The sequence below is a fragment of the Maylandia zebra genome, linkage group LG16, assembly GCF_041146795.1.
Source record: "Maylandia zebra isolate NMK-2024a linkage group LG16, Mzebra_GT3a, whole genome shotgun sequence".
Taxonomy (NCBI): Eukaryota; Metazoa; Chordata; class Actinopteri; order Cichliformes; family Cichlidae; genus Maylandia; species Maylandia zebra.
In genome coordinates, this window is record NC_135182.1 from 9919882 (window position 1) to 9929942 (window position 10061).

A 10061-nucleotide genomic window follows, 5' to 3' on the forward strand; every position below is an offset into this window, starting at 1 on the left:
CATTCTTTATATGCTTCCTCTTGGTCATATATTCTGAAAATATAATATAAATTTTCACTGTTATGCCGATGACACCCAGCTCTACATTTCTTCTAAACCCAATTCATCCCTCCCACCTCCCTCCCTCTCAGACTGTCTTATTGAGATTAGATCCTGGTTCTCCTCCAATTTCCTCAAACTTAACAGTAATAAAACTGAAGCTTTACTTGTTTGTACACCATCTATCTTAACCAAATCCCACAGTTTTTCCATTAACATTGAAAATTCTCCTACCCTTCCCTCCCCTCAGGCTAAGAGTTTGGGTGTCATACTTGATAATACTCTTTCATTCCAGTCTCACATTAATTACATAACACGGTCTGCTTACTTCCACTTACGTAATATTAACAGACTCCGTCCCTTCCTTACTCCCCATGCTGCTGCCATCCTTGTCCATAGTCTTATTACGTCCCGTATTGATTACTGCAATTCCCTTCTATTTGGTCTCCCTAAAAGGTCCCTTCATAAACTCCAACTTCTTCATAATTCTGCAGCTTGGGTCATAACTCGTACTCTGTTAAGAGCTCATATTACCCCAGTTCTTCAGCAACTTCACTGGTTGCCCATAGAAGCCAGGATAAATTTTAAGATCTTACTTCTTACATACAAGTGTATCCATAAATCTGCTCCTTTATATTTGTGTGACCTGCTCCATATCACCACTGTTTCCCGCCCTCTCAGATCATCATCTGCTCTTCATCTTACTGTTCCGTCCTCACACCTTATTACTATGGGGAACAGAGCTTTCAGTCGCTCTGCTCCTCGGCTCTGGAACTCTCTTCCTCCAGCCATAAGAAATATTGACTCCCTCTCCGTATTTAAGTCACAGCTCAAAACACATCTGTTTAAACTGGTTCATTCGCTTTAGTGCTGATTTTATCTGTTGTCAAGTTCTGCTTTGCAATTTTAACTTATTTTATGTATTTTATGACTATTGTTCCTTTTATTCATTTTGTTCTTTGTAAGGTGACCTTGGGTTTCTGAAAGGCGCCCTCAAATAAAATGCATTATTATTATAATAATAATAATTATTAATATTATTAATAATATTAATAATAATAACAATAATATTTTTAAACTTACTATTGACTCAAATTTTACTAAGAAAATGAAATACACAAAAACACAATTCATTCATCCACGTATAATAATAATTCATTAATAATTCATTCATTGTCTTTTTCTCCTTTGTACTTTTGTTTTAATCCATCCATTTATTTATTTATTTTTGGCTCTGTGCAAATTTTAGGAAGTCCCATGGCCTGTAGGGAGTTTACTCGTAACTTTTTTTTTAATGAATTTGCATTATTTCTAAAAGCATACATATATTTACTACATTTACTACAGAGTCCTCTCCCCACTCCCCTACCTCCCTCGCTTCCCCCCCTTCCTGACACCATGACACCCCCCTCCTCCAATCCCTCTCTCAGCAGCAAGACATCTCCCCCCCTCCCCTCCTCCCCAACATCTCCCAGTGTCACAGTGGATCAGGTCAGGAGACAACTGAGGAAGCTTCGCCCCAGAAAGGCAGCAGGCCCAGACAAGGTGTGTCCTAGGATGCTAAAGGCATGTGCTGCTGAACTTGGGGAGCCGCTACAACGAGTCTTCAATCTCAGTCTGCGACTGGGGAGAGTGCCCGCCCTATGGAAGTCCCCAAAAGGAACCGGCCCAATGAGCTGAATGACTTCCGACCGGTGGCACTGACGTCACATCTTATGAAGACTCTAGAGCGGCTCTTCCTCAACCTCCTCCGACCACAGGTACAACATGCCCAGGACCCACTACAGTTCGCCTACAAGGCGGGTGTCGGAGTGGAGGATGCCATCCTGTACCTCCTGCATAGAGCCCACTCACACCTGGATGGGGGAAAAGGCACGGTCAGGATCCTGTTTCTTGACTTCTCCAGTGCCTTTAATACCATCTGGCCCTGTATGCTTCAGGAAAAACTGAACAGGATGGAGGTGGACCCCTGCCTGGTGGCTTGGATCTCCGACTACCTCACCGACAGACCACAGTACGTCAGGCTGAAGGACATCACGTCTGACACTGTGGTCAGCAGCACAGGAGCACCACAGGGAACTGTGCTGTCCCCTCTTCTCTTCACCCTGTACACCTCTGACTTCTGCTACAACTCTGAATTATGTCACATTCAGAAGTTTGCAGACGACACGGCCATCATGGGGTGTATCTGGGATGATCAGGAAGAGGAGTACAGAAGTCTGGTGAGGAACTTTGTCGCATGGAGTCGCACAAACCACCTGCAACTCAACACCTCAAAGACCAAGGAACTGGTTGTGGATTTCGGGAGGTCCAGACCAGGTCCACTGCCAGTTCAGATAGAGGGGGAGGAGGTGGAGGTGGTCAACACATACAAGTACCTCGGGCTGTGGGTGGACAATAAACTGGACTGGTCATGCAACATGCAGAACCTGTATAAAAAAGGCCAAAGCCGACTGTACTTCCTCAGGAGGCTGAGGTCTTTTAACATCTGCAGGAAGCTCCTGAGGATGTTTTACCAGTCAGTGGTCGCAGGAGTCCTTTTCTATGCTGTGGTGTGCTGGGGGAGCAGCACAGCAAAGAAGGACTCATCCAGGCTGGAGAAACTGATCAGGAGGGCTAGCTCTGTGGTCGGCATGAAGCTGGACACTCTGGTGACAGTGGCAGAGAAAAGGACACTAAAGAAACTGATGGACATTATGAACAATGCCGGGCATCCTCTGCACACGGTCGTAAACAATCAGAGGAGCCTATTCAGCGACAGGCTGCTTCTCCCAAAGTCAAAAACCAACAGACTTAAAAACTCCTTTGTCCCACACAACATCAGACTGTTTAACTCCTCACTGGAGGGGAGAGGGAGGAGAAACAGGGGGACAAGGGAGGGCGGGAACAACTGAGCTGTAGGTGCTTTTCTACACTATGCAATATTTGCAATATTTGTTTTTTGTCTCTTTCTTATATTTGACTGTGCAATAATCACTGTGCAATATACTCACTCAAATGAGCAATCCTATTTATCCATATTGTATATTCTGTATCTATATATGTGTATATATGGTGTATTTATGCTTATATCCTTACTCTCATTCCCCTTAATGTATCTGTAACATGCAACTTCTGTCGGTGCTTTGTTACTGGAAACTGAATTTCCCGGAGGAACCCACCCGAGGGATTAATAAAGTTTCATCTAATCTAATCTAATCTAATCATATATACGTATATTGTTAAATATCCCAATTCTTTGATCTTTGGGCTGAAGGAAGAACAACACTCGGTGTTTATGCTCAATGACAATCACTTTAACCAACACAATTGTCATTATTCCATACAAACACTTTGAGCATTACATCCGGACGGTAGTTTTGCACAGGAGGGTGTCCGGCAAAATCTCGAAGTGTCTGACTGTTTCTCACATTCTTATAGCTTCAGACCCCCTCCAAGCATTCACATTCTTTCTCTCTCTCAATGAGTCTAAGTTAGGACCTTGGCTTCCTGTGCAGTATGTTTTGTTCTTTCTAATCAGACAAATAAGGCCATGATTCTCTGCAAACAGTATTTCTTATAAATCAGCAGTATAATGCATCATAAAACAGAAAATGTACTTGGGGATTTTCATAGCTCAGCATCCAACATCAAAATCCACCGGGGCAGTTCCTTCAGCACACATTGACACACAGAAGTTAACAATAGGTGCCTGCTGGTCCCTCTCTAGTCTAAACAACAGTGTTTCAGTAGCTTTCCACTAGAAGATGGTCCCCTGTTATCTACTTTCTCCCAGGCAAGCGTGAGCGAGAGTCTACAGCATTCTACCCCCCAAGGACACATAGTCTAATGCCTTTATTTCAGGGCCGTGTCCACTTAATACTACACTACATGGTTATATGCCATTTTAGTTAATATAAAGCATAGAATTGAGGCACTTCAAATAATTTAATCCCAACAATATATACAAAAAAACTTCAATTTTAAAGTGTTTATTTATCGGATAAAATAAGTTATTACTGTTCTGTCACCGTTATTATTGTCAGGGGTGTCCAAATCCACAAGCTAAGAAGTACAGAACAGAAACCAAAACACTAGTAGCCACGAACCAAGAAGAAAGCAGACAAATAAACAATAATGCAAAATCAAAACACTGGGCCACAGGCCCAGGACTGTAACAAATGCAGTCCAATACAGCATCAGCAGTAACTCTCTGATCACGCAGTGTGAATTGTGTTCTTGTAACGTATCAGTGATCCTGTATTCTTTCTTTTAAAATCATTAAAATTCCTCATTGTGTGGCAGTATACCCGATGAAAACAGTGCCTGTATTCTTAAAGCATCTGAAGACTGGGTTAGGTTAGATTTGTTAGTACTTCTGACTACTTATTTTGGCCTAAGAATAGAGTCATTTATTTTAATATTATAACAGCTCCTAGGGAAGCAATTTAATCAGTCAGCGGCTCCTTGGCATTGTGATGTTTTAGAAAAAATCCAACACTAAATTATTTTCCTGAAAATACCTGTTACATTAAATGATGTGTATTTGTGGAGAATGCTGTGCTGGTGGCTGTATGAATGTGGTGGACAGGCGAGGGACTACAAAGCACTACAGACCGAAGGAGTCGGTGGGAATGTGACCATGACATAGCAGGAAGTGTTTTAATCTCCAAAACATGTCTGTAATATTTGATATGCAGGATAAGCTCCAGCTATATCCTCAATCTTTAATGTTCACTATGCACTGCTTCAGTGGGAAACAGGTGCGCACAGTGTGGTGTTTTGTCAGCAGAGCAGCAGAGGCCCAACATGAGTTTGGTAACAAAGCCTTCAAAAGTCAAAGAATGCAGACAAAGGGACCAGACAAAGAACGATTCAGAAGACCCCTATGAGAAGACCACCAAGGGAACAGTTCACCCTGCCTGGGATAGGGTTACTGGGGCTCCGCCCCGGAGGCAGGCCCAGGGAAGGTGCCTGAGGGCGAGCGTCTGGTGACCAGGCCTTAGTCCATGGGGCCTGGCCAGGTACAGCCCAAAAAAGGGACATGGGCCCATCTTCCTGCAGGCCTGCCACCCAAAGGAGGCACCGTAGGGGTCGGGTGCATTGTGAGCAGAGCGCAGCCAGGAGTGGAGGCCCTGGCTGATTGAGCCTCAGCAACCAAGACTGGCAACTGGAACATGGAATGTCACCTCTGGTGTGGAAGGAGCCTGAGTTAGTGCGTGAGGTTGAGAGGTACCGGCTAGATATAGTTGGGCTTACCTCAGTGCACGCCTCTGGAGCCAGCCTCCTGGAAAGGGGCTGGACTCTGCTGGAGGTTGCTCTACCTGGGGACTTTGTTGTCCTACTGAGAGACTTTAATGCTAATTTGGGCAACAACAGTGAGACCTGCAGGGGTTTGATAGCGAGGAACGACTTCCCGGATCTGAACCTGAGTGGTGTTTTTTGTTGTTGGACTTCTGTGCAAACCGCAGTTTGGCCATAACCAACACAATGTTTGAACATAAGAATGTCCATAAGTGCACATGGCACCAGGACGCTCTGGGCCACAGGTCGATGATCAATTTTGTAGTCATATCACTAGACCTGCGGCGAAATATTCTGGACACTCAAGCCTAAACATATAGTGAGGGTGTGCGGGGAAAGCCTAGCAGAGATCCCAGTCCTTGAGGTCTTCAGCGCACACCTCTGGAGCTTCAACAGCATTCTGAGGGAGATGTGTGTTTTGGACTTGGAGAAGGCATTAAACTGTGTCCCTTGGAGTGTCCTGTGGAGGGTGCTCCGGGAGAATGGGGTGTTTGGCCCATTAGATCCTCATACAACCGTTGCAAGAGCTTGGTCCACATAGCCGGTAATAAGTGGATTTGTTCCTGGTGGGTGATGGGCTCCACTAGGGCTGCCCTTTGTCACCGATTCTGTTCATAATTTTTATGGACAGAATTTCTAGGCGTAGCCAAGTCGGGGAAAGCTTTCACTTGGGTGGTCTCAGAATCTCATCTCTGCTTTTCGCAGATAATGTGGTTCTGTTGGCTTCATCAGGTGATGGCCTCCAGTCTGCACTGGAATAGTTTGCAGCCGAGTGTGAGGCCGTGGGAATGAGAATCAGCACCTCCAGACTCGAGGCTTTGGTCCTCTGCTGAAAAAGGGTGGAGTGCCCACTCCGGGTCAGGGATGAGTTCCTGCCCCGGTGGAGGAGTTTAAGTATCTCGGAGTCTTGTTCATGAATGACGGGAGAAGGGAGCGGGAGATTGACAGACGAATTGGTGCTGCAGTGATGCAGACGCTTAACCAGTCTGTTGTGGTAAAAAAGAGAGCTGAGTGTAAAAGCGAAGCTCTCAATTTTCCGGTGGATCTACGTCCTCGCCCTCACTTATGGTCACGAGCTGTGGGTAGTGAGCTAAAGAACGAGATTGCAGACACAAGCCGCAGAAATGAGCTTCCTCCGAAGGGTGGCTCGCCTCTCCTTTAGAGATAGGGTGAGAAGTTCAGCCATCCAGGAGGGGCTCAGAGTAGAGCCGCTGCTCCTCCACATCGAAAGGAGACAGCTGAGGTGGATTGGGCATCTGATAAGGATGCCTCCTGAGCGAGGTGTTCTTGGCATGTCCCACTGGGAGGAGGCCCCGGGGCAGGCCCAGGACACACTGGAGAGATATATGATCTGATGACTCATCGTCTATCGCCTCTGTCAGTGCGCCCCAGGGTGGCTGTGGCTACAATGTAGCTTGCCATCACCAGTGTGTGAATGTGTGTGTGAATGGGTGGATGACTGGATATGTAAAGCGCTTTGGGGTCCTTAGGGACTAGTAAAGAGCTATATACAGTGGGGCAAAAAAGTATTTAGTCAGCCACTGATTGTGCAAGTTCCCCCACCTAAAATGATGACAGAGGTCAGTAATTTGCACCAGAGGTACACTTCAACTGTGAGAGACAGAATGTGAAAAAAAAAATCCATGAATCCACATGGTAGGATTTGTAAAGAATTTATTCGTAAATCAGGGTGGAAAATAAGTATTTAGTCAATAACAAAAATACAACTCAATACTTTGTAACATAACCTTTGTTGGCAATAACAGAGGTCAAACGTTTACTATAGGTCTTTACCAGGTTTGCACACACAGTAGCTGGTATTTTGGCCCATTCCTCCATGCAGATCTTCTCGAGAGCAGTGATGTTTTGGGGCTGTCGCCGAGCAACACGGACTTTCAACTCCCGCCACAGATTTTCTATGGGGTTGAGGTCTGGAGACTGGCTAGGCCACTCCAGGACTTTCAAATGCTTCTTACGGAGCCACTCCTTTGTTGCCCGGGTGGTGTGTTTTGTATCATTGTCATGTTGAAAGACCCAGCCTCGTTTCATCTTCAAAGTCCTCACTGATGGAAGGAGGTTTTGGCTCAAAATCTCACGATACATGGCCCCATTCATTCTGTCCTTAACACGGATCAGTCGTCCTGTCCCCTTGGCAGAAAAACAGCCCCATAACATGATGTTTCCACCCCCATGCTTCACAGTAGGTATGGTGTTCTTGGGATGCAACTCAGTATTCTTCTTACTCCAAACACGACGAGTTGAGTTTATACCAAAAAGTTCTACTTTGGTTTCATCTGACCACATGACATTCTCCCAATCCTCTGCTGTATCATCCATGTGCTCTCTGGCAAACTTCAGACGGGCCTGGACATGCACTGGCTTCAGCAGCGGAACACGTCTGGCACTGCGGGATTTGATTCCCTGCCGTTGTAGTGTGTTACTGATGGTGACCTTTGTTACTTTGGTCCCAGCTCTCTGCAGGTCATTCACCAGGTCCCCCCGTGTGGTTCTGGGATCTTTGCTCACCGTTCTCATGATCATTTTGACCCCACGGGATGAGATCTTGCGTGGAGCCCCAGATCGAGGGAGATTATCAGTGGTCTTGTATGTCTTCCATTTTCTGATGATTGCTCCCACAGTTGATTTTTTCACACCAAGCTGCTTGCCTATTGTAGATTCACTCTTCCCAGTCTGGTGCAGGTCTACAATACTTTTCCTGGTGTCCTTCGAAAGCTCTTTGGTCTTGGCCATGGCGGAGTTTGGAGTCTGACTGTTTGAGGCTGTGGACAGGTGTCTTTTATACAGATGATGAGTTCAAACAGGTGCCATTCAGGGCTGTGCAGAGAGGTTTAAAGGGACGGGTGCTCAAAGTTAAAAAGGGGCACATTGAACCAGGCTGAATAACAACAACACACATTCATCAAGAATCTAATATGGGCAACAAGGCAAAGCAAACGTAGCCGATGCTTTACCTGATGGGTACAATGTTGCTGTTGAGGGGTTGCTGTGGATAGTGCTGGAGGGCAGGGCTGTGTTGATCTGAGACTGTAGACAGTAAAAAGTCCACAGGAGAGATGGTAGCTGATTAAACAAGTGTCATGAAATAATAACAAAATGCAAAGATTGGTGACAGCACTTGGAACCATAAGGCAACAAAAAACTGAGAAATAAACTAGACTGTGACTCACTCTTTGCTTCTCTTCTTCCTTCCATCCCATCATTTCATATATCACTCTCCACTTGCTGTCTATCTGAGAACAAGGCACAACTTGCTATTGCAATAAACTATAATCTAATTATCCACACCCAACAACTCTTGCACTTAATCTATAATAAAGTGATGACAGAAAAATGTTATAGCACTGCCTTTAGCAGCCTCACACAGCTCCTACTGTTTCCTCCTCATGTCCTTACCAGGCATGTCTGGACAATATTATATCATGAGTAATATTTTTTTTTAAAATCCATCTAAATAAAACACACACATGCACGCACACACAATGACATTTTAGACCTTCTTCAGAATACTGTATATACTATGGGCATCTTGGTGCTGATCCAGAATCCTTACATTATTATTTATTACTAGAGCTACAATAATAAAGCAATGAGTAGGGGGAAGTAATAAATATGAAATAATGTCATTATGATGATTCCATTTGTTTCACTATCCACTCTGTGCAGGGAGAAAGCTTATTACATTTTTAAACTGTAGAGATACAATAATCTTACTGCTGTAAAATCCAAATTTTGTCTTATTTAAAATATAAATCTAATATTATCTGCTTCTTAATGTATGTTCTTTAAAATACAGCGTGTGTTTTTAATATATTATAATTATAATAATGCATAATTATGCGGACATGCATATTAGATCGTTTTTTAGTGAAATATAATCCCTCCAGAAAGGCAGGAAAAGCCCGGAAACTTACTTTAAAACTAAATATGTTTCTAAATACTTTAAAACTAAATATGTTCCCTAAAACGGTGACAGAGCTACAGATCCATGACAGCCTTACACAGGTAGCCAGCAGCTATGACCAGCACTACTTGTGCAGTTAATAAAAGGACAGGTAATGTTTGTCGCGCTGTTGCACACACAGCACACTCGTTTGTTTCAGTTCGTGAGTTGCAACAAGACAGCTTACCAACGTGTACGTAATAAGCTAATACTCCTGGGTGCTATACACTACAGTGTACGCTGTACACCTACTAAATGATTTTGTCGCATCAGTCTGTGTCTCTGAGTTAACTTGTGTTTCTCCTACAGCTCCGGACCGGAAAAAATGCGCGTGCTCTTTGTGAGCTCGTTCCCGGCTCGTAACCAGCGCGTTCTGCCGTCAAGGGCGATCATTGGTGATCATGTGACTGATGCAAGCCAGATCCTTTTATTTAGCAAAACTGTGATTAATAGTTAAATATTATTGTTGAGGGGCACAGACAAGACTCCTCACGCACACACACATTAAAGAAAAAAAAATTTTTTTTTTAAAAAAGTTGCCTCAACAAAATGGCACTTTGGGCACCCATCAGGAAAGGGGCGGGTGCTCAAGCCCCTCTAGCCCCCCTCTGAACGTGCCTGGTGCCATTCATACAGGTAACGAGTGGGGGACAGAAAAGCTTCATACAGAAGACGTTACAGGTCTGTGAGGGCCAGAGATTTTCCTTGTTTGAGGTGACCAAATACTTATTTTCCACCCTAATTTACGAATAAATTCTTTACAAATCCTACCATGTGG